Below are 25,713 nucleotides of genomic sequence, written 5' to 3'. Positions count from 1 at the left end.
TTGTGCGATTACTTTTCAGATTCGGTGCAGACCCACGCACTGGTATAGACACGTGAATCTTGTATAATGACACATGAGGGATCGTAGCGGTCAAAGGAGCTGCACCCCAACCGCATTCCTGAGTCTCGTTAGCACGAAGGCGTGCAAGCACGTCTCGACCGAGCGCTTTGATGGAGCTTTAGTATTTGCGGGCGGACCTTCACCGTCAATTTCGCCAATTTTTACGTTTTTGGGGTAGCTTTTCCCTCTAGCTCGTCTCCGGCATCTCAGGATGGTCGGTTGGCCATCGCAAATCGTCTTAGTTCATTTGCTGTGCTTTTATTTATTTCGCTGCGGAGTCTCCTTTTAGCAGATATGTACTCTGCCTTCCCCCGACATGTAAGCGGAACCACGGAGCATATAACACTTCTTCCGTAATTCAGCATTTTCCGCTGTCCATCAGTATATACAGAGCTTGTTATGGCTGGGGCTCCTCCGAAGCATGGAAGCTTCACACGACCACGTCATCAAGTTCATCACTGAATAAACGACAGGTTCAACTGTAACACCACAACTTCTTTCGTGACTCTTCTTGCTTCGAGAGCTCCAACGAACCTCTCGACTTTTTAACTTCTCGACGTTTCACGTACAGGGAACGTGGTGTACCTGGTCACCGACCGACGGTGCCAGTGATTCCGAGGCAAAATTTATATCACAGTTTTTTTTTGTTGTTTTTCTAGATTCAACGCGGTGAAACTACTCCGGGTACCTGCTCACTGTGCCGTAGAGGAAAGTAAAGTCTCAGATCCTTTAGTATTATACCAGTTCTGCCGTGCTGCGGACAAACCTACCTCGTGATAAAGGAAGCATTGGCGTGGTTGACGTTGTGGCACAACATCACCCTCGAGTTGACTTGCCACGCGCTTATTTTTACATGAAAAAGGTAGGTGAATTACCTCTGGCAACCATTTGTTGATTTCCATTTATCGAGCAGATGGCTATGTACTATGGTGACACTTGTGGCATTTAGGACGGAAATACCTGGAGGAGAAGGTGAACTAGCAGTCACTAGCTCGAGAGGGTGGTTATAGTTCTTATTATATGGTCCGCTACAGGTATAGTACCTAAATCCTTTGTTGCCTGGAATTTGGGCGGCGTATGCCACATTTAAAGGTCCTAGCATTAAAGTGCCCAAAACGGCTTCTTCCAGAGCATTAAGCTTGCGTCGGAAGTCCGGTATCGTCTCATTCGGGGTTAGATAAATGCTAAAAAGCGTTATCCCCAAACACCGAAACTAGAGAAAGCCATTCCCTTGGAATTGGGCAAGAACCCGATTGCAAATGCAGTCCAAAATCCAGGTGACAACAATGCCCGCTAAGTCGAGATACCATGATGCCGGGTGCTCATTCCGATATTGCTAGCTGAATAACACCTCCGCAGCGAACAACACTAGCACCTCGTGCACGGTTCCACTCCGGTGCATGTTATTTTGTCAGATGCGGATCATGCTAGCTGCATCTTAGCCCTTTTGCAGTTTCATGTTGGAGATTTACACCACCCCGAACCCGCTCGGTGCACTGCTATCACAAAACACGCCACGATACTTGCAGAGAACGCAATTCTCTTTTTCGTTGAATTTCTTTGCTTGGTGACCTACCTGACTGCATCTGCGGCATGCTGCCATCCTATCGAGTCCCTTGCAAGTTGTAGACGTGGGTTCATAGTCCAAACACCTGCAACACTTGGTGATGCTTATTCGCATTCGTACACTGCATACTACCCATCCAATTTCAGTTTCAACCCCCTGTTAAGGAATTTCTTTGCGCATTGTTCGTTCGTCTCTTTTTTGACCTCGAGAATTCACGGAAGTGATTGATATCCGGACATTTTCTACCTTGATGGACTCCTCCACTTTGACTTTTTCGGAGAAGCAGTCAAGATCTCGGATTTCTAGAGGACGAGGATTTTCTACTCCAGTAGCCCCTTGACCGCCTCGAAGTATGTAGCTGTGTGCTAGTTGTCTTATGTGGACTTCGTCATCGACGTATGCAGTTCTACAGAACGCCTAGGTTCTAGGCCTAAAGCGAGAGCGTTCTCCCCCAGTAGCCCCTTGACCGCCTCGCAGAATGTACTACTAGTACTACTAGTACTACTAGTTGTCTACGGGCCTAATTCGATGGGGACTTCGTCACCAAGGTATGTAGTTACAAAGGGTTCGCAGAAATATTAAGATCAGGTCTTCCGTGAGTCTTGCATAACCCATGACAGACAGTGCACTATGTCTGCTGATTTATCTTACAAAATTAGACGCCAAAATCGGTTCAGGGCAAAGATTACCCAATAAATGAAGAACATGTCGAATCATATATGTTATACGATTGATTTCCATTGTTTCTTCCCCGATAAATTTCAATGGAGTTTTCCAACATACTCCTAAAAACATGTGCATCTTAAAAACTCCTATTCCAATGGACAGATAACGAATTAGTCACGGTTTTACTTTGACAAAAGCAAAAACGACCAAGTAAGCCACAGTACAATATTTTATGTATTTCAATTTCAACTGAATAAAATTTAGGTCAATGCAGTAGCAGCGAATCATGTTATTTTTCAATTTGTAAATTTGTTTTAATGTAATTCAGTCAAGTGTAACAATACAAGGCAATCGCTCTCCATCTTGGTTTTTATTTTCCTCTTTTAGTAAATTTAAATTTCAACAACAATACGATGATTTGTTTCGGATGATTTGAATAAATTACAATAATAGAATAGATACTCAAAAATGTTACACAGCAGCACTTTCATTAATCTGTAAATTGTTTAACAAAGTGACTTGAGAAACTGTTCAGTGAAATGTAATTACCATGTAATCGACTTTGAATGGTGTAGGCCCCGAAAGTTTTTCTCCGATATTTCGCCTCTTATTTCGGAAAGGCGGTGCTTTGTGTGAGCATTTCAAATTTCGTAAATGTTTGATTTGAAAGAAAGCTTCGATTTAGATTCGATTGCCAATTTCTTAGTCCAATGACAAATTTCGGACTTCTCTCACTTTTCTAGGTATTTCAAAATGCATGTCGAAACCTTGACTATCCCCGCTTCATATTAGAGGTTCCAATATACACAGAAGATATGAAACTCCCACATCGCATCTATTTCGCAAACCCTCAAAATAAGCAATCAAATCGAAATAATGCGAATTAAATGATACATAAAGAAGTAGCGAAATAGGTCTTGAATCTTCATCCATCAGTTGATGGTGTAAATTACATCTTCATATTCACTTTCAAAGACACCCTTCAGAAGATATATCTTTTCTCCATGTAATGTGTGTTTGATTCAGTTTTTATCTCCGTGAAACCCATTGTTAGCAAATTAAATGATCAAAATAGAGCGCTTATTGCGAATAATACGTTCAATTTAAAATCAATTAATTGATCCCATCACCACCGCTCCATCCGCAACTTACGTAACTTGATTTCGGTCAGTCGTTTAAGACCCGTGAGTTGTGAAAAGGCATATCAACCATATGCCCTATTCTCTGCTCCACAGAAAAGTGTAATCTAATCTAATCGACTATTTGGTAACAATAGAAGTCGATCTTAAGGCATGCAGAGTCCATTGAAGACATAACAGATGGTTAGGAGAAATTGAATAATAATAAGTGCACTCGCTCTTCTCTTTGCCACGGAAAATAGCGGCTACCTACTTTAGGTATGTGTGTTGAAAATATTTTCATCGTCTTCAAGACTATTGTTACTCAAAATGATACTTTATAGAAGGAAGAAGTATCTGGTAAAAGAATATTGCGACCACCCACAGCACGAAACTTTCGCAGTGCCCTTCGAGTACGTGATAAAGATTGAGCAATTTTTGAAAGCGAGAATTGGATTTTTGTATCTTATTGTGATAGTCGAGAGTTTTCCTAGACTTCCAAGAAGTATCAATTTGCGGTGAATGTGAAAGGCAACGTTTCAAAGATGAGAGATGGGATCTTTCATGGATGAGAATATGGGAACTGCTTCTAAGTATGGCTTTTCTCAGAGAAATCAAACACGAGGGGATCGAGTCTCTGGCGGTACGGTGTGCGAGAAACCCTGTCACACGCGGACTGCCGCATACGCTTCTCACTGCTTTCCATAACACAATCATCATCATCAACAGCGCAACAACCGGTATCCGGTCTAGGCCTGCCTTAATAAGGAACTCCAGACATCTCGGTTTTGCGCCAAGGTCCACCAGGTTCGATATCCCTAAAACCTGTGTGGCGTCCTGACCTATGCCATCGCTCCATCTTAGGCAGGGTCTGCCTCGTCTTCTTTTTCTACCATAGATATCGCCCTTATAGACTTTCCGGGTGGGATCATCCTCATCCATATGGATTTAGTGACCCGCCCACCGTAACCTATTGACCCGGATTTTATCCACAACCAGAAGGTCATGGTATCGCTCACAGATTTCGTCATTGTGTAGGCTACGGAATCGTCCATCCTCATGTAAGGGGCCAAAAATTCTTCGGAGGATTCTTCTCTCGAACGCGGCCAAGAGTTCGCAATTTTTCTTGCTAAGCACCCAAGTTTCCGAAGAATACATGAGGACTGGCAAGATCATAGTCTTGTACAGTAAGAGCTTTGATCCTATGGTGAGACGTTTCGAGCGGAACAGTTTTTGTAAGCTAAAATAGGCTCTGTTGGCTGACAACAACCGTGCGCGGATTTCATCATCATAGCTATTATCGGTTGTGATTTTCGACCCTAGATAGAAGAAATTGTCAACGGTCTCAAAGTTGTATTCCCCTATACTTATTCTTCTTGTTTGACCAGTGCGGTTTGATGTTATTGGTTGGCTCGTTTTCGCTGCCATATATTTTGTCTTGCCTTCATTGATGTACAGCCCAAGATCTCGCGCCGCCTGTTCGATCTGGATGAAGGCAGTTTGTACATCTCGGGTGGTTCCTCCCATGATGTCGATATCGTCCGCATAGGTCAGTAGTTGGGTGGACTAAAAGAGGATCGTACCACTTGCATTTACATCAGCATCACGAATCACTTTCTCGAGGGCCAGGTTAAAGAGGACGCATGATAGCGCATCCCCTTGTCGTAGACCGTTGTTGATGTCGAATGGTCTTGAAAGTAATCCTGCTGCTTTTATCCGGCCTCGCACATTGGTTAGGCTCAGCGTAGTAAGTCTTATTAGTTTCGCCGGGATAATTCCCTTATGGCCGTGTACAGTTTTACCCTGGCTATGCTATCATAGGTGGCTTTAAAGCCGATGAATAGAAGTTTTTCCATCGCTTCCCGCAGAGAGAAAATCTGATCTGTCGCTGATTTGCCGAGAGTGAAGCCTCTTCGGTATGGGCCAATGGTGTTCTGGGCGTATGGGGCTATCCGGCCTAGCAAGATAGAGGAGAATATCTTATAGATGGTACTCAGCAACGTGATACCTCTATAATTGCTGCACTGTGTGATATCTCCCTTTTTATGTATGAGACAGATAATACCTCGTTGCCAATCGTCAGGCATTGATTCGCTGTCCCATACCTTGAGCACAAGTTGATGAACCACTTGGTGTAACTGGTCGCCTCCATATTTAACCAATTCGGCTGTAATTCCATCGGCTGTAATTCCATCGGCTCATGGCGACTTATGATTTTTTAGCCGATGAATTGCACGGATTGTTTCTCCTAAACTTGGTGGTGGCAGCATTTGCCCGTCGTCTTCAGTTGGCGGGACCCCCAACTCGCCTATGTTCTGGTTGTTCAGTAGTTCATCAAAGTACTCAACCCATCGCTCCAGTATGCCCATTCTGTCGGAAATCAGATTTCCCTCTTTGTCTCGGCAGGATGAACATCAAGGTGTATAAGGTTTCATCCTGTTGACTTGTTGGTAAAACTTCTGTGCCTGGTGCGGTTGCTCCCTGTACTTTTCTAGTTCACAGACTTGCTGGTTCTCCCAGGCTTCCTTTTTCCGTCTATGAAGACGCTTCTCCGTTCGACGGAGTTCGTGATAAGTCTCTGCGCGTGCCTGCGATCTTTGAGAATGCAACATTACTCGGTATGCTGCATTTTTTCGTTCCGTTGCTAGCTTACATTCTGCGTCAAACTAGCCGTTCCGACTCATTTTGGGGCTAGGGCAAAGTATGTTTGTGGCCGTATCCATGATAACGTTCTTCAGGTGGTTGTGAGGATCATTTGTAGATGCTTCATCTCTAGGATCTCTGTTCACTGCGATTATTGCGGCATCCATTTCCCTCTTAGAGGTGTCGCGGAGGGCTGTGTTGTGGATGGCTTCAATGTTAACTCTTACCTGATTGTCAGAGGGGATTCTAGGTGGTATTGTTATTTGAGCTCGGAGCACCATGCCAACGAGATAGTGATCCAAGTCTATATTGGCCCCCCTATATGTTCTGACATTTATCGAGGCTGAGAGGTGGGGGCGTCCGATCAACACGTGGTCAATTTGGTTGAAAGTGGTCCCATCTGGAGAGGCCCACGTATGTTTGTGGACCGCTTTCCGCGCAAACCCGGTACTTCCAACAACCATTTCGTGGGACACTGCTAATTGAAGTCCGTTATCATTTGTATTTTGGTGTAAGCTATAGGAGCCAACGTATCGTCTGAATACGGGCTCCTTCCCTACTTGGCTGTTAAAATCGACAAGTATGATTTTGATATCATATCTGGGACAGGCTTCGAGGGTTCGTTCTTGTAGAAGGTATCCTTCTCCGACTCTGCAGCCTCCTCTGTAGGGGCATGAACGTTAATGAGGCTTATATTTCTAAACTTGCTTCGCAAGCGCAGAGTGCATAGCCGTTCGCTTATGTTTTGAAAGCCGATAACAGCAGGTTTCATTTTTGACGGACTAAGGAATCTACTCCGAGCACATGGTTTACTGGATGTCCACTGTAATATATGGTGTAGCGGCTCTTCTCCTGGAAACCGGTCCCTGTCCAACGCATCTCCTGTAACGCTGTTACATCAGCCCTATATTGGGACAGGGTATCTGCTAGCTACTTAACAGCTTCATCTCTATACAGGGAGCGCACATTCCATGAGCAAATGCTCAAATCGTTATTCCGTTTTCCTTGCCGGGTTCGTCGTTGTGTAATCCGTCCAGTGCGAGGCTCCTGTTGTGGCTTCGTAACAAGTCATTTTCCATGTAGGGTTGTCATCCCTACCCAACTCCCAACCTGGAGGACCAGTTGGTACAATTTGTGCCGTTTTTAGGCGCGGGAGGCTCGCCTTCATCCTTCTCCGTCTGCAGCTTTTCATTAAGAAAGAGCTCCCAGCGGTCACCACGTGGAGGTGGAGATAGGGTTTGGTAATAGAGCTGTTGCGTGTTGGTTCAGCAGGCATTTCCCAAGTTTTATGCTCCATCGTGGGTACCAATCCACGTTTCGCCCTGGGACCTATACTACCCTTTGATCATCCCATAACACAATAGACTAAGTTTATGTCGAAAAACATGAAGATTGGTCAAATTAACCTGCAGCATGCCAAAGCTCCCTCTTACCTATTGGCAGCGAGGATGGCAAAGCTACAGGATTTCCCCTACATCCTTCTGGTGCCGTGGGTTCGATTTAGCAGAATCTGTGGCACTGGATCAGTAATGGGAGCTAGGATCTTCTACGGCGGGGATCCATAAGACCGAGAGCTTGCGTACTGTTCCCAGGACTTAGCTACGGTCATCATACAATACCAGATAAATGGTGAAAGGAAAAACATCATAGTTGCTTCCGTTTATTTACTCTATGATTCTTTGTATCCTCTACCGACGCAAGAGCTTAGGGATCTGGTGGCGTATGCAGAATCAAGTGGTCTCGGGCACTTAGTAGGTTGCGATGCAAATGCTCAACATATTTGTTGGGGCAGTAGCAAATGCAATCCAAGAGGAGAGAAACTATTTGATTTCATCACTACAGCAGGTCTTATGACTGCAAACGTATGGTGCGCCCCTACGTTCGTGGGACCGAGAAGAAGCGAAGTAATTGACCTAACAATCTGTACCTCAAAATTGTTAGAGTTGATTACACACTGGCGAGTGCTAGACGAGATCTCACTGTCAGATCACCGATATCTAGAATTCAATCTGACTATTGCGGGCGAACAGTCTGCAGTACAAAGACGGAACTCTAGGAAAACGGATTGGACAAAGTTCAATGAACTTCTTGGCAATAAAGTACAGTTCCCATGGCGACTAAGGACTCCTTTGGCGCTGGAAGATGAATTGAAAAGCGGTAAAACGGTTCCTTGGCGGAACCGAGAACTGCAAAAACCGTGCTTGCAAAAGTAATAAGAACGAAGACTGGTTAAATTTCAGGAACTCACAGCGTGAATATAAGAGGCTAGTTAGGTGTTCAAAATGAGACTCCTTTAGAGCGTACTGTGAGTGAGGAGCTGGAAGACGAAAGAGAGACTTCAAGGCTATGCAGAGTCCTCAAAAGAAACGTGTCGGCCAAGTTGGATTCTCTTAGAAAACCCGACGCTACTTTCACGAGCTCCAGACTGGATTCAGTACAGACTGACATCACACGCTCAAGCTTATGCTGATGACGTGGCTGTACTTGCTGTTGATCGGGATCTTAGAACGGTGTGTAGGAATATACAACGTGCCGTTGATTTGATAGACAGCTGGTACCTCAGACATGGTCTGTCAGTTAATCCAAATAAAACCACAATGGTTTTATTTGCAAAAAGGAGAAAACTGGATGGACTTTGCCTCTCTGAGATGAGGGGTACTACCCTTAAACTCTCCGAAGAAGTGAAATATCTGGGAGTCACTCTAGATAAAAAACTTCTTTGGAACAAACATGTAGAGGTAAAGATTAAACGAGCTCCCACAGCTTATGGGCTATGCAGACCGATCATTGCCTCGACATGGGGACTCAGGTCTCATGTGGTATATGCATTCGTAGTGTGGTGGGTTAAGGTGAGACAAAAAGGTTTTCACCGTAAACTAGTTGCACTGCAAAGAAATGTGTGTCTGCGTATCACTGGTGCCATGAGCACGACATTCGGCGCAGCTCTGAATGCACTACTTAATTTGCAGCCACTAGATGTTTGTATTCAAACCACTGCAATGAGAGCAGCTCATAGACTAATTCGATTAAATTTATGGGGAAACAACGGAGGTGGAGGACAGAGAGCATTGGAAGAGTTACTGGGAGGGCTGAATCCAGTTCTTACAATGCCTTCCGACTCTCGTGTCCCCATACATCTGTTTGGTAGAAGATATGAAGTTACCCCGAAGCATAGAGAGAACTGGGAAGACCCAGAGGAATGCGTGGCGGGATATAGGCAAGTCTTCTACATCGATGGCTCAAAAACAGAAGACGATTCTGGATCCGAAGTCTACCTCTTGAATAAAAACGAGAAGTGGGCTTTTCCTTTGGGACAATATGCAACGATTTTTCAAGCCGAAGTCTATGCGATCCTAAGGGCGGCAAACCGGGTGATTGACGAGCGGTTGAAGGGCAGGCGCATCACAATCTGCAGTGACAGCCAAGCTGCATTGAGGGCATTAAGTAGTCCTTTGATAACCACGAAAATCGTCCAGGAATGCAGAAACCGTTTGAACTCTATCTCTGGATTCAATGGGGTGGGTGGTCACTGTGAAGTAGAGGGAAATGATATCTCGGATGCTTTAGCTTTAGTATTGTGGGCATTCTAACAGGCCATAATTCACTAGCTGGGCATATGTTCAGAATAGGAATTACTCAAGATGGTACGTGTCCCTTCTGTAATGAGGCAGCGGACACCACGAAGCATTTCCTATGTGAATGTCCCGTCTATGGACGCATCAGGCATCAGATTTTTGGTGCTGATATTCTATAATTGCGACGGGTAGCATCACATCCACTAGCGGAAATCCTGCGATACGTTAACGAATTCGGAATATTCTGTTAGACGGGGGTAGCGAGTACAATGGGCCAACACGGTCTGAGGGCTCTGAAGCTATAGCTTCTCTCCCACCATACACACACAGACACACGTGATAAAGATTGAGCAATTTTCGAAAGCGAGAATTAGATTTTTGTTTCTTGTTGTGATAGTCGAGAGTTTTCCTAGAGACTTTCAAAAAGTATCAATTTGTGGTGAATGTGAAAGGCGACGTTTCAAAGATAGCAGCTAACCGCTCCAAAGTCATCAGTAAACCACGACACTAAAAGTTTGCCAAATTTCCATTTGATCCAAATCAATTTTATTTCGATAAAACTGGTAGCACCACCGCCACAGGTGGAAGACGGCGACCACAGCCAATGGTGCTTTCGGATATTCACAGCCCGTGAATTCATGCTAATAGATTTCAGAAACCAAGTGAATAAGAAAACAGTTAGAATCGAAAATGTGGCAAGTGCAGACTATATACCAGCGCGTATATACCACCCGACGATAGAGAGCAGCAAAGGCCAACCACTAGTAACAATATGAGTACTACCCAAATGTGCCTCACTAGGCGTTATACTATCCAACATGGTCGTCCATTGCCTGCTACTTCACATTCGCATTCACATCTGATAATCCATTTGAGACTGTAACGAATAGACCATGAACATACATTCCAAAAAGCAAATGGAATGGTCGTCGTAGTCGTAAGGCCTATTTTGCATAAATTCAATGGAGGCTAACATGCCACGCCGTTTATTAATTATTGAGGTTTCTTGTTAAGCGATTGGACGTTCGATACCAGGTTTTCATGCGGCATGAGGCATGGTCTATTCAATGGCTGCTCTCCGCTGCTATTTTCATTGCATTTTCATTTTCTTCATATTGGAGTTTTTGTTAGAAAATGCTATTTAAACAGTGACTAGCAATAAGTCAATCGCCAGTCGCACACCTTCACTAAAAGCTTAATTTAATATCTCGTTGAGCAAATGACAACGCCTCCCCAATCATAATTGATACTGCAGTCGGTTTTTCGTGACTTGTTTCGCGACGGCTTGGTGTGCCGCTATCGTTCCACCACTTCAACTAGAAGGAAACAAAAGATTCAAGCCAGTAACTTGGTTTATTCTGAAATACATTTTCTAATAACAGTTTTATTAGCATGCGAAATAAGATTTATATCAGTTCACTATATAAAATAATTATTTTTGTGAGTAACAGTATTCACGAGTTAATTGTTTCCGAATGGTTAGGGAATAAGTTAGCTCATATTTCTGGAAAAAATAGTTTAGGAAACACTTTTGATAGAAGCCATTTAAATTATTGGCTCCGTGTTTGGATTTTTCAAGAGAATGGAGGTTGAAATTGGCCCCAGTTAGAATAAGCACCGAATCTTGAAATACTGTATTGGTTTTAGTCGCAAACAATAAGAAACCATTTAGTCAAATAAATCCAGGGCTCTAGAACTTCGTTATACTGTGGGGTTCACAAAAAATTTTTAGTTACTTTTGTCCAGTAATTGAAGCCACTCAGGCGGGTGAGTTTCACTTCCTGGTGAGCCCGAACGAAGCCGTGTTAATTAGCCTGTGCCTCCACACTACCCCACCCCCAGCTGATACCGTGCTTCAGCGACAAATCCGACTCTTGACCCCGCAGGGGTGCAGATCAAATCTCATGCCTCGTACACCCCTTCTATCCAAAAACTGAGCTCCGGAGACAAAAGGCTTTAACCTGGACACGGAAACGTTCTTGGGCCTGCCGCCGACGTCAAGCCTAAAGAAGTGTTCCCCTCTGTTCAGTACTTCAGATAGGTCCTCATATGGTCGCTGCAGGGGAGGGAAACATCCACGCGAACCAAGACGTGTGTGCAAGTATCTAAACCTCTAGGGAGGCGCCAGCACTCGTCTAAGGATGACAAGGTTGCGCGCGTGATTTAAATCTTGCCAGAGCAAACGCAAAATCCCAGTGGTGGAAAGGGGCGACCTGGTATCGTACACGGGATCCAACTAGGTGGAACTGACGGCAAACTCTTCACGATGAGCTATACTTAGGCCAAGTAGAACGAAAGGCATGACTTGTGAACACGAGGAGCCATCGTAGGTCATTATAGCAGCCTTCAGTGTCCTATGCCAGCGTTCCAGCATCCTATTGGGTTTCGGATGGTACGCAGTAGTCCGGTGGCGTTTGAAGCCCAGAAGTTTGTCCAACTCCGAGAACAGGGTAGACTCGAACTGCATTGCCTGGTCAGTAATGACTTTGGCTGAAACCCCAAAGCATGGGATTCATTCACGACAAACGGCCTCGGGACACGATTGTGGGGAAATGTAGGCCAGAGGTATTGCTTCAGGCCGACGCGTGAACCTATCGATGATTGTTAGCCAATACTTGAAGCCATACGAATCTAACAAGGGGCCAATAATGTCGATCTGGATTGTGTGGAAACGCTTTGTAGACCAAGGGAGTGAGCCTACTTCTTTCTGTACCTCCTTGGTGACTTTACACCTCTGGCATGCAATCCACTGTCTGGCCCAGGAGTTAACATCCTTATTCATTGATGGCCGGAAGTATCTACCTGTGACAAGCCGATTCGTTGTCCGAATGCCTGGATCGCAAGATCGTGTATTGTATGGAATATTTCCTTCCGAAAAGCGGCCGCAATATATGGCCTAGCTCCCTTTTCATAGGTCTCGCATACTATTTCGGAGGTTGAGTCAAAAAGGGGAAACTTTTGAAATTTGTATTTGAAATTATCCCTAAGGCTCTGAAGCACTGGGTCATATTTCTGTGCTCCGGCGATTGGTGAAAAATCGACCGTGGCAGGGATTTTAACGCGTAACAGAGCATCTGCAACGACATTATCCTTGCCGGACACATGTTGGATGTCCGAAGTAAATGGGGTTATGCAACTCAGGTGCGGGAGTTGGCGTGGGGACGCTTTGTCGGGAATCTGCATAAACGCGAAGGAAAAAGGCTTGTGGTCCGTGAACAGTGTCAACGGCTTGCCTTCAAGGGAGTATCGGAAGTACTTTATCACCACGTGCACGGGTAATAACTCACGATCATAGGTGCTATAGTTCAGTTGAGCTGTATTCAATTTCTTAGAAAAGAAGCTCAACGGCTGCCAGATCTGGTTCACCTTTTGGTGAAGGGCAGCACTACAGCGATGTCTGATTCATCGACGAATATGGCTAGGGGTGCAATGCATTCGAGATGTTCCAAATGCCCAGACTCAGAAGAAGAAGCCACCTAAACTTCATCTAAGTACACAAAACAAAAGTTAAAAGTCCGAAGGGTGTATATTGCCGTTTTCGGAATATCTTCTGGAGATACAGGGATTTGATGGTACGTCTTGGCTAAGTCCAAGGTCGTGAAAACGCAGCAGTTAGCAGGGTTATATGCAAAGTCGTGGATTGGTGGTATAGTTTAGCGATCTAGAATGGTCTGAGCATTCAGAAGACTGTAATCGCCATGCGGCCTCCATTCGCCGTTGAACTTTGGAATCATGTGTAGTGGAGAAGACCAGCAGCTATTTGGTGGTCTGCAAATACCCTGCTTTAGAAGTGTGTGAAATTCTTTTCTAGCAACGTCAAGTTTCTGGGGTGGCAATCGACGCACCTTTGAGGAAATATGGAAACCAGTAGTGCAGATGTGGTGAGTACTTCATGCTTAGCTGGCGGCGAGAGACTACTTTCGGTAGTTATGTTGCTATGTTTTTGAAGAACCGCACGTATGCGAGGGTCGGCTACCTCTTTAGAAATGATTGAAGCACTGACAGTAGAGCAGGTGGCAAGTTTTCCTGAAGACCTGAGCGAAATTATGAGATCTATAAGAGACTTATTCTGCAGATCCATTAGCAACCCATAGTGGCCTAGAAAGTCTGTGCCTATAATGGAACTACTGACGTCCACTACTACGAAACGTCATAAAAACGTTCGCCGAAGTTCCAGACTTATAGCGTCGAAGAATTTGACGCCACTAGTTTGAGTTGGCGCGGAATCAATTTGTGATTCCCCCGATACCGTGCACTTTCCGTGACACTTCATTGACCACAGGGCGCGCGTGCACCTCGTGAATTTTATCAAAAGTGCTTGCTAACACCTACAGCGAACCGGAGTCCGCACAGGCCAAGATGGCTTGAGTGTTTTCGGGGAGTCGCTGCAACCACAATGACTTCAGAAGCTCACCATCAATCTTGTCCCCGCCCAACTACTTCATCTCACGTAACAGTTGGCTCTGGCTATTTTACCAACTTCATTTGTATCTTTCGTCAGTTCTATAGCTGAGTATACAGAGTCTCTTTATTTTCCAAATTGTACTCGCAAATGTTAAATTTTGCCTATTGACTGTAATTGTTTAAGGTTTTATGTAAAACAAATTTACTGTCTGTTTGCTTTTTTCGTTTTTTTTTTTCGACGTTGGAAGGAAATACTCCTGCCATGCAATTATGTGAGACTTCTACTCATTAAACCCATCACCTTCTCGTTCCACTCTCCCCAGGGAACTACTATAAAGTATTGCGTCGCGGGACTGGATCAGCTTTTAACTGCGGCTCTTTATGGTTCTTTCCCTTTCATGTGTTTGCCGTAGTTTTTCCTGCCTAAGCTGTCGGTGAGAAGCTTGCAGTTATTTTACAACTTGGTTTCAAGCATCCGTTGACTCCAGCATGAACTCTGCAATCTTTTCGGGTGTTAAGTGCCTGTCTACGACCGCTTTCATTGTTCGGACCGCGGTAAACCTGGGGCAATCGAATATGACATGCTCCGCATTTTCAGCCACATTACCACTTTTTGAAATACGCTAGACTGCCTAACTGCATACATTTTGTCGTAAAGTCGACGGCCTTCATTCCCCAAGATGTCTGTGGAGAACATCTCTGCTAGTATATATGCTGCTTCTCCTGATGTTGTCCGATACGCAGTGCATACCCGGAGTGCACTTAGCCGATACGCCATTCCCAATTTTCTGCAGCTTACTTTGTTATCCAGAGCAGTTGCCCAAACTGGAGCCGCGTAGAGTAGCATGGAGCTAACTACCCTAGAAAGTAGAAGACGTCGACTTTGTCTTGTCCCGCCAATATTCGGTAGTATCGTCGAGATCCTTGCAGCAATGGAAGACACTTTAATTGCGGCGCACTTAATGTGTTTTTTGAAGTTGACCCTTCTGTCAATCATTACTCCCAAGTATTTGAGCTATAGTTGGGAGTAAATTGACTTTGATTTTGTTTTATCTTTTTGTTACTCACTCAAATAGTTTGCCAATGGTATTGACCGGACATAACGATTTATATGAGGAGGGGTCACCCAATGGCTTACCTGCCTCAGGAATGAGTATGAGCTTTTCTAGCCTCCATCGCTCGGAGAATTCTCCTTTCCTAATGCATGCCGTGAAAACTTGGGCAAACATACCTGGCGTTATCCTGACGGGGCAATATTGGAGATTCCATTTCATTCCTCCTCATTTGCCCCTACCGGAATTTCATCGGGGTTTACATGGACTATAGGAAGACTCGTAAGTTCATATCTGTTAGGAACGGAGTGTTCTCTATATTCTACCACAAGTAATCGGTGGGGGGCACTTGCCTTTTAGTGATGACATCATCGATCTGTATGTGCCACCCTATAGGTCAAAGTCGGCTTCAGTTCACATCAGCTTGAAATGATCGGATTTGCTCTTCGCGATAGCTATTTGGATTTTCTCCTCGTATTTTTGTGTTCCACGTGTAGCTCCTTAAACTCCTAGCATTCCGTCATTCCTCAATTTCTGAATTCGACCAACAATTGGAATTTTGTCTTCGTAAAGTGCTACACCGCAGCAGCCGCTGCAATTTCCCCACGACTTGTGAAACTTTTTCTTATGCGTTTTCCGATAGCAATGTATTTTCCAGAAATACCTCCTTGAACATTTCTGCGTCAAATTTCTTGGTTACCCAGCCCATCGTTATTCTTTTTAATGGCTTGCTTTGCAAGGTTTGGAAGATGATAGCCCATTGATCGCTGCGACATGCTTGACACGCCACTGGAAGTCTCCGATTAGAGTATCACTGACGAAGGTAAGGTCTACCACCGATTGAAATTCTCCTCTCTGAAATATATTGGCTCCTCCATTCTTCTGTCTATGCGTTGAAGTCGCCGGATACTACTTTGGGATTGTAACAACTTGCATTGAAGGATAGATTCTCCAGCAATGGCGTGACTTCCCCCAATTTTGAAGCTCGGTGCTGTATAACAGCTATAAATATATATCCCACCTATTTTGGCACGTGTGAACTCCTCTGAATGTTTTTTCGCATATTCTATAGCTTGACTTCCGCAGTTCCATCTCGCTGGCTTACAGTTTTTGTTTGCCATTCATGCAGATTCGAATTCGCCTTGGGAAATTAGGTCTTGGACCGATCGACAGTGATTCAGATTGAGTTGAATAAATTTCATTTGACCTTATTTATGAACGCCTTTCTGAACACTGGGCATTTACTGCTTCCTGCAATGTTGGCGCTGTCGCCATTTTTGTTTCCACGCAGAATACGCACGGACATTCCGTTACAGTCCTGATCTCGAGCAACTTGTCGAAAAATGGAATGATCCCTCATGCAACACGGTCTCAGATTGAATCTGAATAAAACTGAATTTTTAACGACTGATCCCCATGAAACAGGCACAATCAGTACCAGCGGCAGTGATCTGCCCAGAACTGAGCGATTTAAATATCTCGGGTCAATGTTATTAGCCACTAGAGAACTCTGTTATGAAATTGTTTCACGCATTAGCGCAACTTGGATGAAGTCGCATTCGACACCTGGTATTCGCTGTGATCGACGTATCAACAAACGTTTCAAATCTCAAATTTGCCGTAATGTCGTTCATGCACTCGCCCTCTATGGTTCTGATTGTTGGCTGACTATATGGGACACTAAACGGCATTTTGTGGTAATAAAAACGAAGATGGTGCATTAGACTAGTGGCGTGACATGTTTTGATCACATCCGAAATGAGGATATCCGCGGTCGACATGGAGTTGCACCATTGTGAGAAAAGCGTCTTCGATGTCTAGTCCCGTACTTCGCGCCAACGAGAATTAACTTGCCAAGATTGGTCTGTACATCGAAGTCGATGATAAGCGACCAGAAGCCTAGCCGAAACAACAGTGGCTTGATACGCTGAATGGGGATTTGAAAGCCTCGTGATTGCATCTAGATCAGGCATTTGATGGAACCAAATGGCGAAACCGATCGCGGCGAGCTGATCCTGCTTATGAACGGGACAAAGGCTGAAGAAAAAATAAGCTTGTATGAGATTTAAGCTATTTTCCTTCTTCATCCTTGTGTTTTGCTCCATATGTTGTCTGTATGCCTGGTTTTTCTTGTCAAGCGCACTAGCCTACATTCTTCTTCAGCTCAGAGCCTAGCTAAAAGGAATAATTTTTCAATAAACTGCGTGCATTTTAAGCTACTTAACGACACTATAATCTCACAACAATGCCTGTCTATGTGCTATGTCAGATATGAAATTGAATATTGCACTAGCAGAGGGAGAGGACTGAAATGAGCATCTGCCTTCATCGCACAAACGTCAAGTCTTAAAATGAAGGTGATTTGCCTTATTTAGTATATATGTGAGGATTATCAAGGGGATCACTTCTTCATTAATTAAAAACTTCGAAGAGCCAAAAGGTGGGCGCAGTTTGGCAAACTTATAATTTCTATCCAGATAATTATTATTTAAGAAACTTTAATTCTTCTTGAGGCTCCTTCACTTCTTCGCTGCTTTGTGGGATATAGGGGATCCACGCAGTCTATTTTTGTAACTTTCTATTTTCAGGGATACTGTGCTTCAGTTTTATTATCATGACACACAATAGAGGAAGTGGGTAAGAGATAAGCTTACAGCAGAGAGACAAATAGAAGACGTACACAAATATCTGTGACGACTGGGATCGGAACCCAGAGCTACCCCACCATCCATGGGACCATCCAGAATCTCCCTCTTCATTCTTCTTAGGAGTTCTAAAACGATCGATATTTCCCCCGTCTGTCAATTCGACTACATCTTTGTTTCAGTATCCTTTTCATGTTACGAAGTAGCAAATAGTTGTTGTATTGACCATGCTTTATTGGTCTCAGAGTTGTATGCATGCAAAGCCTAGAGCGCACTAATATTTAGAATACATTCTTTCTTTCCTCCAATTAAATAACGACAAATTACCCACAACTATCGTGTTCTACGAACCATCAGCTTTAAAACACTATAAGATTGTGTATTATTGTGTCACTAACATGATTTCACGTGGGACCAGACCACCAGAATATAAAATATTATACAGGGAATATTGCAGGAATCCAGTGGAAAATAGTCACAAAGTCCCACGATCGAAACGAAAGCTGCAATATTTGGAAGCTTCATGGTCCACCTAATGATTTCTTTGGGCTCTTGCACTGGTATTCAACCAGTTGGTCAAATTGGTTGGACTTTTGACCATCGCTCAATCACGTAAATCATTACATGGCACCCAAAATAGGACCCAGGATTTAGTTCCAAATAACTAAACCTATAAAAAGTAGCCTGGTCTGGATCGCAACTTCATTTTAAGACAGTGGTTCCTCCACTACGTTCCGGCCTGGGTTCGACATGTACATAAATTCGTTTTCCAAAGTTTGGGTTGGCTGCAACCAAGATAAAACTTCTCATATGTAGCTAGCTACGTCTTGAGGCTAATTGTCAGATGGCGGAGAGTAGCAATGTATCTGAAAATCCTCATTGAAAACTGATTGTACTTGTGTAGATACAGTTAAGCCCATTGTGTTTAACGTAGGTACCTGTGGTGGAGACTTAATCCTAGGGTCCTTCCCAGACATGGATTGATTTTGTGACCACAATCAGAGGCCCGCTGAGATAAGCAACAACGGTACCAGTCTATACCAAGTGCATGGCTTAGCATTCATACTGGTGGATGCAAGAATTACCTAAATCTCTACCGAACTAAGGAGTACGGCACTCGTGTTGAAACGCAACACCACGCCGAGGCCCGAAGGTCTCTTCTCGCTTAAGCACAACCACAACCACCATGAAACTCCCACTAAGGGGGCCCCCACTGGCAACCGCAAACACCCGAGCTGTACTCACATACAACGGGAGTTCACCCGAAGTATGAAAGTGGAGAGCCTTCCCGGTTCCCATGGTACCAGTATACCCCTGGTAAGGTTTCGTGACCAATTTGCTACTTCAGATGAGTCCCTGTGCAGACTCGGGTCTGATCGCCCTAATTAGACCTTTGGAGCATGCGCCCACTGCATCACGGCCGACAAACCAAAGTGAGTACAGCGTCTCCCGGTGCCACCACTATGGAGGTTCTCCTCGGCCACTTGGTTTTGGTTTGGCCGACAGGGTTGCCGCCCCGTCTTCCTCACCGCCACTGTTATTTCAGATCTTCCAAGTACTCCCGTATTGTCAGACTTTGTTAAAATTATCTTCCGAAGTTGACGTCGGTGGGTCCAATTATTAGACCAGGACTGGAATTATCCTTATGAGAATCTCTCTCCACTTCAACTTTTTAGTTGAGTTTCCCCTGAAAATCCGACTTCTCCAAGTAGAGGGGATACCATAGAGTTTCTGAAATAAAACAACTTAACTGGATTTCCATGGAAAATTTTCCATTCAGAATATAAAATTTGACAAGAATTCGGAAAATTTTTTTTGGTTGAGAAATTCATTAGTGGTATGGTTGGTCTCATTGTAGTATCCACATCTATCTTAGAATTGGGCTTAATACGACAGAATTTCCGGTCACATCACTTGAACATTTCAACCAAAGCTCAGCAAGATCTGTAAGAATCTTTTATAAAAACTTACCCTAGAACTACTCTCCACATAAACCCAATAAAAAAAAATAAAATCTTGAAAATCACAATCAATCCAACATTCAACACAAATTCTTCACGTTTTTATGCAAACCAATCGACATTGGTGGCACAGAGCATGTCATGCGGCGCTCTATCCGAAGGCCCTATGCTTCTGCGCCTCTTTTGATTAACAAGAAAAATAAATAAAATCAATTATATAGGCAGTAACAATAAATGGAAATCCATACATGTATCTGAATGATTGGCGGCCACAAGTGATAGATACGAACACACAAATACACGTTCACAGATATATGCTAATGCTTGTAAATTAACACCAGCCAGCAATTTATCTGGCCATAACAATACCAAATTGAGATGTTAAATTTTTCAATAGATGCGATGATATGCTAATGAATATTTAGTGGGAAATTTTAGAAACAATTTGTATATGACTATGGAAAGGTGTCAAATTAGTGTTGAAAAAAATTGATGGGTTTGGTGTTGAATAATGTGGAAATTAAATTAATTGGTGGATTTGATTTGGAGATAGGAAGATAAATGGTTTCAGCTGATTGTCTTTTAATGTGGCGTTTGCTGTGATTTTAGAATAATAGAATAATTTATGGTTTGCTTCGATTTGAATTGCATTCTTGTTAGTATGAAAAGATCCCTTAAGCTGTTAATACTCTTTAGGATAGAAAAAAGTGGTAACTATCAAGATAGAATCCTTTCTAAAGTGGAGCATTACGAAGAATAAATGTTTTTGCTGAATTCGTCTGAATTTTGAAGTTTCCTCTAGGTTCATCCTTTCTTCCACGAACCTAGGACATTGGAAGGATACGTGCGCTGGGTCCTCTGGGACCCTGTCGCAGTTTGGACAATTCAGTGAGGTGTCTAATTTAAACCAGTACAGGTGTTGACGGTATCCTTCATGACCGGTGAGAAACTGGGTGAGATTATAATTGATCTCCCCATATTTTCTCTCCAGCCACTCCCTAATTTAAGGGATCAACCTGTAACTCCAACGACCCTTTTCTGATTAGTCCGATCGTTGTTCCCATCTGCTTATCGATCTCTCACTTTCGGCTTTTTTTTACCTGCGATAAGGGAGAGACGGACCTGGTGTTATAAATGTTCATGATCTCGGTTCCCAGGATCTCAATCGGCATCGTGCCCAAGATGACGTATTCTGCATCATCCAAGATGGTCCTGAAAGCATAACACACCATTGAGGCTGTTCGTCTGTAGACCGTACTCAATTTATGAGCATTGGCTAAAACATGCAGCGCTTTTCCCCAAACTGGACTGCATACAACAAAACAGAACTCACCACCCTGGCTATGAGCAGCCTGCAAGTATGCCGCGATACTCCTACGTGGTGGACACTTTTTCGCACGTATGCTCTATGTGCTGTTGAAAATTGAGTTTTCTGTCTATCATGACCCCCAAGTATTTGATGGCCGGCTTGGAAGTAATGATACGATTCCCCATTCTTATGCACGCGTAATTTCTCTTACGGCACTTTGTGATGAGGACCGCTTCCGTCTTTTCCTCCGCGAGTGTCAGTCCAGCACTATGTAACTAAGCCTTAATAATACTAATTGCTTCGCTTGAGCAACTCAGCAAGCTCGAGGTGCCCTGCGACCACAACCAGTGCTATATCGTCGGCGTAACCCACCACCGTGGCCTCCTCCGCAATCGAAACGTTGATCATACATGATTAAGAGATTAGATATCGTCTGCCATTTGTAGTTTAGCCTAAAATTGATAGACCAGTAGATTCTCCAAACTACAATTTTTATTTTTCGATGTAGACATATATTTCGGGAGGAACTTACCTCGTTCATCAGTACTAAGCTAGCATTGCGCTCGCCCGAGATTATTACCCTGATTTGATTCAGGTACTAATTTACAGCTGAGTCGACTGATGTCCGACGTCAAATCACGATACAAATTCCACTGCCACCAGTGACATTTGGCCCGCTCCCTTCCGTACAACAGCCTTTTGCTCTAACAATTCAGCTGTCCAGACACCCATTTCATTGGGTGCATCTAAATCCATCGTTTATATCTGGCTGGATGCGAATGTAAACTTTCTCGCAATGAGACAAGTTCTAATTTTTGCTTTTGCTACCGCCGATGCGCAATTTGATTTTCAAGATCGGGGTCAGTGAAAACAAAAATCAGCGGAGTTTGAAACGGCTGATCAGGGTAGACTTGTCCAAAAACGGAATGATCGCCTCATGCAACACGGTCTCAGATTGAATCTAAACAAAATTGAATTTTTGATGACCGATCCCCATGAAACAGGCACAATCATTGTCAGCGTCAGTAATCTGCCCAGAACTGAGCGATTTAAATATCTAATGATGTCGTAGCACTTGTTGCTGGACGCACTGTCGAGCAGGCGCAAAGCAGACCTGACATATTGATACGACGGTTAAGCGGATGGATGGCTGACCATGGTCTCAACCATGCACTGGAAAAACTGAAGTAGTCATCCTGGACTATGGCCCAGAAGTATGAGCTGACGCTCTTGGCAGGTAAGTATATCGTAAGCGTCTTGCAAAAGTACAGAGACAGGGAGCTTTGCGGGTGGCGTCTGCGTACCGCACTGTCTCTGAACCGGTCGTGATGGTCATCTCCGATGCCCATCTTGCTATGAAGCGTCAAGTTATATACAAGAGCAAGGGAGGTGGTAGCTCGTGAATGACAACGCACTTTAGCTCAGTGGCCATGAAGTAGGTACAATCATGTCAGTGGCAGTGACCCACCCAGAACTGAACGATTTAAACATCTCGGGTCAACGCTATAAGCCAATGGAGAACTGCGTTATGAAATTGCTTCACGCATTAGCATAACCTGGATGAAGTGGCGTTCCACAACTGTTGTTCTTTGGGATCGACATATCGACGAACGTCTCAAATCAAAAATTTTCCGCAATGTCGTCCGTCCTATCGCTCTCTATGGTTCTGAGTATTGCCCACCTATAAAAGACAGTGAGCGGCGTCTTACGGCAATGGAGACGAAGATGTTGCGTGGGACTAGTGGCGTGACACGTTTTGATCACATCCGAAATGAGAATATCCACGATAGTTATGAAGTTGCTCCGATCGTGAAAAAATTGCGAGAGAGGTGTCATCGCTGGTATGGTTCACTTGCCAAGATTGGTCTGAACATCGAAGTCGATGGTAAACGACCAAAAGGGAGGCCGACACAATGGCGGCTTGATATGCTGGATGGAATTTAAAAGCCTCGAGATTGCATCCAGATCAGCCATTTGATAGAGCCAAGTGGCGAAACCGGACACAACAAGCCGGCCTCGCTTGCGAACGAGACAAAGGCTGAAGAAAGTGAAGATCAGGGTAGAATCTGATCAACTGAACTCAAGGGGCTGATTCGGGGCTTTTGTGAGATTAACTTGGTTTTTTTGGAGTTTTGATTTTGGAAAAAGAATCCCGAGGGAAAATTAGATTTTTTATTTGAAATTTTTCCGTATTGGTTGAGTTAAAATTGCGGGAAATTGATCGTAAACGTTGTATTGATAAATGAAAGCGGGAGAAGAACGCCATTGCTTTACGTTCGGATGGTATATGTGGCAAATTTATCATTTGTGATGTGTTCTCCCGGATTTCGAGGAGTTTAAAATGTGGATCATTTTTCGATAACATCGTCTGAATGTTCGTTATGATTCAGCGAAAACCAGAAACAATTGAGCAAGGTATTGAGGCCTCCAGACCGTAGATCAATTGGTAACTGTGGAGGAAAGCATTCTAATTTTCATTATTTCTTTTGAGTTTAAGAATAAGAATAACTTCCACAATCCCCTAAAATTTTAATGGCGGACAATGCCAAGACAACGACGGGGTCTCTAAGGCCACAACTCATTGCCTATCTGAGGCAGGAGAACGATTGATTGACGATGCGCTGCGTTGTGGATCTTCACTCTCTATCGCGGCACTCGAGCGTAGAACTTCATCGCGCCACGCGGGTGAGCCGTTATTTTCCAGATTTAACTCGCATGTTGATCGTTCGATTGGTGCATCCGAAGTTCCGTGTTTGTTTGTGTTTCATGCTGCGGTGCAGACCCACGCATTGGTTAAGGACATGTGAAGTTTTGTGAAATGACACGCGAAAAATCGAAGTATTCAAAGGTTTCTTGATATTCCCAAGCATGACCGTCATACAGGCAAGCAAGCCCATGTTGATGGAAACTTTTCAATGGAGCTTCGGTATTCGCCGGTGAAACTTCATCAATTTCTTTCTATTTCTTTAGGTTTTGGGATTGCTCTCCCCCTTTGGTCGTCTGCGATCACTCAGGATGGTATTTTAGTCATCGACTCATCGCCTTACCCCATCATAAATTATTTATATTATTATGTTATTTCTTAGCACATACATTACAATTTTGTTTTTCTTCATTTTCAGGAAAACACGTCCCGATGATTAAGTTGGAAGAAATATTTGAAGCAATCAGGTAAGATACGCGTATCCTTAACATGTTTATGTTCGGTAGGGAAAAGAGCTCCTCTAGATCGAGGTCGTCACTTTATTCGATCATTAATTTGATATAAGTGAAGTCCATGACTATGTACATAACATCAAGAAGCAGCAACAATAGGTCAAAAGCTATTGCAACTTTGTTACTAAGTGTAGGATTTCGACTAAACTTTCCAATAAGACGAAATATATCATGACTATGTTATCCCATTATGATTCCAGGGTAAACTTAAGGCATGCTTTATGACAAATCTACAAAATATATTAATGTACTATTATTAACTTTATTTGAGCAGGTATCGATATGTAAGTTATCTTGGGGCTTAGGTAGCTTCATAGAAAGGTGTTCGTTTGAGACGAATGACAGTTAAAGTTGGCAAAACTTCAAAATCGAACTCAACACAATGCTAAAATCGGGTGCAGAAATACTCTGCAATCCGCTAGATCCTTCATCTTTTTTTCTCAGCCGGATATGATCAAGGTGTGTTATTCCACTAGTCCAACGCAACATCTTCTTCTCTATTACCGTATGATGCCGTTCATTGTCTTTTATAGTCAGCCAACATTCAGAACCATAGAGAGCAACACACTACGGTAAATTTTAGATTTGAGGCGTTTGTTGATACGTCGATCGCAAAGAGCACCAGTTGTGGAACGCCACTTCATCCAGGTTACGTTAATGCGCAAAGCAGCCTCATAACGCGGTTCTCCATTGGTTGATAGTATTGACCCGAGATATCTAAATCGCTCAGTTTTAGGAAGCTCACTGCCGCTGGTTCACACTGCGCTTGTTTCACGGGAATCCGTCGTCAAAAACTCAGTTTTATTCAGATTCTCCACTTCGGATTTTATGCGCTCACTGACCGCCTGGATAGTGTCAATACTAGCCCGATCTAATCAGTTTTCGGACATCCGGAAAAAAGGCCCCGACCGCGAAGAGCTGAACAACCAGATCCTACAAACACACCTATCGGAAGCGTTTAATACCTAAATATAATCTGGAGGTGGTAGCAGTGAAAATCTCGCTCCCAAGTGTGCAGTCTAGTGATCTGGTTGGTCTGGAAGGGAAATTTTAAGCTCCGCTATAAGTTTCCATTTTGCCTTTGGAATGTCTGGCAGAGCCTATTTCAGCTTACAAAGACTGTTCCGCTCGAAACGTCTCACCATAGGGTCAAAGCTCTTACTGTACAAGACTATGATCTTGCCAGTCCTCATGTATTCCTCGGAAACTTGGGTTCTTAGCAAGAAAAATTGCGAATTCTTGGCCGCGTTCGAGAGAAGAATCCTCCGAAAAATTTTTGGCCCCCAACATGAGGATGGACGATTCCGTAGCCTACACAATGACGAAATCTATGAGCGATACCATGACCGTCCGGTTGTGGATAAAATCCGGCTCAACAGGTTACGGTGGGCGGGTCACTTAATCCGTATGGATGAGGATGATCCCGCCCGGAAAGTCTATAAGGGCAATATCTATGGTAGAAAAAGAAGACGAGGCAGACCCTGCCTAAGATGGAGC

At 43.8% G+C, this 25,713-nt stretch overlaps 1 protein-coding gene across 1 annotated transcript in view; it reads left to right on the top strand.

The window, feature by feature from the left end:
- Window positions 1-25,713, top strand: part of LOC119646824 (histone-lysine N-methyltransferase MECOM) — a 284,773-nt gene that overhangs the window by 60,335 nt on the left and 198,725 nt on the right. Inside the window, exon 2 of the mRNA XM_038047443.1 lies at window positions 24,123-24,171. The gene's annotated coding sequence lies outside the window, so the exon portion shown is untranslated. The remainder of the gene's footprint in view (window positions 1-24,122; window positions 24,172-25,713) is intronic.

Source organism: Hermetia illucens, chromosome 1 (assembly GCF_905115235.1).
Source record: "Hermetia illucens chromosome 1, iHerIll2.2.curated.20191125, whole genome shotgun sequence".
In the NCBI taxonomy this organism is placed as follows: domain Eukaryota; kingdom Metazoa; phylum Arthropoda; class Insecta; order Diptera; family Stratiomyidae; genus Hermetia; species Hermetia illucens.
The sequence above is the reverse complement of the archived record's forward strand: the minus strand, read 5'-3'. Positions and strand labels throughout refer to the sequence as shown.